Source organism: Cucumis melo, chromosome 5, assembly GCF_025177605.1.
Source record: "Cucumis melo cultivar AY chromosome 5, USDA_Cmelo_AY_1.0, whole genome shotgun sequence".
Lineage (NCBI taxonomy): Eukaryota > Viridiplantae > Streptophyta > Magnoliopsida > Cucurbitales > Cucurbitaceae > Cucumis > Cucumis melo.
In genome coordinates, this window is record NC_066861.1 from 854,530 (window position 1) to 857,736 (window position 3,207).

Below are 3,207 nucleotides of genomic sequence, written 5' to 3' on the forward strand. Positions count from 1 at the left end.
TTATGGTAATATGAACTGTGGAGGCATCAAATTATTAAATACACAATATGAAATTCCCTAGGAATCTCAATCACTAAAACTTCAAACCAACTCAATTTCGATCCTAACAAATTAGCTAGACACAAATTTCCTACTTAAACTAAGATCAATATCTTAGACAAATAACAAATTCTGTACCCAAGATGCGAATGCTCCCCAGATAGTAAGATCAATCCCACTTCAATTTGATATCCATTGTAATCTCATTAAAATAATCTAATGACAAGACTTAGACTAATGCATTATAAATAGGGTATACTAGCAAATTTTAGAATAATGATTAAATATATAGCAATACTTTTAAAAAATTACAAATATAGCAAAGTCTATCAGTGATAAACTAACATTTGCAACATGATTTACTAGTGATAAAATTTCTATCATTAGTAGATTTTAACAGATTTTACTATATTTGTCATCTTTTTAAAATGTTGTTATATACTTAATTATTTTAAATATAATTGCTATATATGCAACTATCCATTTAAACCTGAGTTAAGAAAGGATAAAATAAAGAACAAAATACTAAAATTACATAAAAGATTATTAAATAAATTAATTTAATTAATAATTTGATGCTCAACGGTTGATATTGGATTGATAATGTGGCTAAAATTTCAACATTGGTGATTTCCTTAATTAGCTTTGTCTTTATATAACATCAATCTCAATATCGTTGTAATTATATTTATCCTTATTGATGATGATGATGATTGAAGATTTTAAAATATGTAATGGAATTTATGAATATTTTTGTGGATACTTGAAGCCAAACTTTTATATTGTCCTTAGTACTACTTGGTAGTACTACTTGGCATCAATCCACGTTTGAAACACCATGGACAAGTATACGTGAATAAATTAATAGTTATCTCCTCTACAATCCATATGCACCAATTTAGTTTCATAAACAATTTAGTTCAAAGAGAAGAGAGAATCAATGTATGGTCAATTTCTCTTTTCACTAATGGACAAAGTTGGCATTAAAAGTACGAGGCATCCATTCACTAATGGACTAATCGACCACCATCACACTTTTTCTTTTAAAATAAAAAGATGCATTGGATCAATAAGTGTATTCGGACATCTTTACTAAGTGGACACTCCCTTAATACCATAATCATTTCTGCTTCATTAATAAATCAAAGTACAAAAAATAAGGAGAGACGAAAAGAAGGGTTAGAGATAAATCCAGACAAACCCAAAAAGAAAGAAAAAAAAAAAGAAACAAAAGCATGAAAGTTTAGAGCAATAGATGAGGTCGAATAGTTGGTGCAGCTTTTAGATCTAATTGACCATAATCCTGTGAGTGCTTTTACATCTTCCCAGGACGTCCAATGTAGTCTTTTCTTTATCATTGAAAGTTATGTTGTTTCTCGCTAGCCAAATTTTCTAGAGTGTAATCGACCACCGTCACACTTCAATTTTTCATTTTTAAATTTTCTAAAAGTAACTTTTTTTTTACAAATATTTATCAAATTTTCGTTAATACAATTTTTTTTTACTGTATTCTGTGAATAGTTTTAATATATACGTGTTTGTTTGCATCTATAGGATTTTCTCTCTTCCTTTTTTTAATATTTTTTAAATTGAAAATGAGATTGTCCTTTGTCTTAAAGAAGGAGAAAAAGAAAAAAGAAATTGTCTTTGATTACATTCGATTATTTTTTTTAATTGAGCATTTTTGTGGCATTATGCTTTTGAGTTTTGTATGATTTATTACTTAATGTTAATATTTTTTTCATATTTCATTTTCCAAAATATTTTTAGATTATGATATTTCATTATATTTGTAAATATTTTCACAAATTGTCATTTAAAATATTTTTTCTATTTTAAATTTTGATTTATAAATAGAAGAAGGTAGAAGAGGATAGAAGAGGTTGGGATAAAAAATAAAAATAATAAAGCCAAATTATTATGAATGATAAAAAGATAAAACCATTTACAAAATATATATATAGCAAAAAAACTCAAAAGGGCTATATAAACGTTGAGGAATTGTAATTTCGGAATTCGAATCTCCAATATTGTTTTGCATCCCTATAATTCAATTTCGACATTGATGGCAAATTTGAATGTATTTTCATATAAAATTATGGAGTTTAGTAATTTAAAGTTTAAATGTTTCGTTTTATTAAACATAGTTTTGAATATGCATGCATGGCAATACCGACACCAATTAGAGACCATGAGAAGTCGAGTCCTATAAATAAATATTTTTTTTTTAAAGTTTAACGTTCAAAATGGAGTATTGTTTGATTCGTTGAATATTTAAATATTAGAATTTAGTTTTTTTATAAGATGAAAATTTGATTTTTTTTTTTTTAGAATCAGAAAAGAAAAGGGTTGATTTCAAATGCACTTTTAAGTATTAAATATACATGTTAAACCAAATTAATTCCTTTGCTAGCCAAAGTTGCCTCATTCTTAGGAAGAAAATGGAAACTTATTTTCCAAAAAGAAAAAAAAAAAGAAAAAAGAAACAAATCCTTTTCTGAAATAAATCTAATTTAAGAAAAAAATGGTTGTAATTAATTAAAAGAGTGAAAAGATAAATTAAATTGTTGAGATGAAATGATAAACTCATTTTTGTTGAATGCTACATTTTAGGAATCATATCCTCTTCCAATGGTTGAAAAGACAGATATCTACCAGAAATACTTTCTTCAATTTGGAAAAAAAAGAAATTGAAATTTGTTGTTTATTACTTTGGGTCACCAATTCCTATTTTTTATTTATTTCTTTTCCTTCAAAGATCATTCTCTCTCTTAATAAATTTTGTTGTTTTTTCTCTCAGGAAGAAATTTATGAGACAAAAGAACATAATACAAATAATTTTCCATACTACTTTTTTTTTTTGTCATACTAAAAGACATTTAAAAACCATGTAATATGTAGTTTCTAAAATAGAATAATAAATTATATGTTTACATTTTAATTTTGGCTTAAAAAAACAATTTATCCTTTTAAAAAAATTAGATTAATTTGAGAAATCAGCATACTTACATACATGATGTATATATACATTTCTTCTTCTTCTTTTTAGAACGTGGAGAGGGCCGTGTTTTCTTTTATCGGTATCAAACACTCTTTTAAGTGACGGGTTGCTTTCTTCCTCGTAAAAAGCAAATGTATAGTGTCATTTACTTTAATTAATTAAGCGAT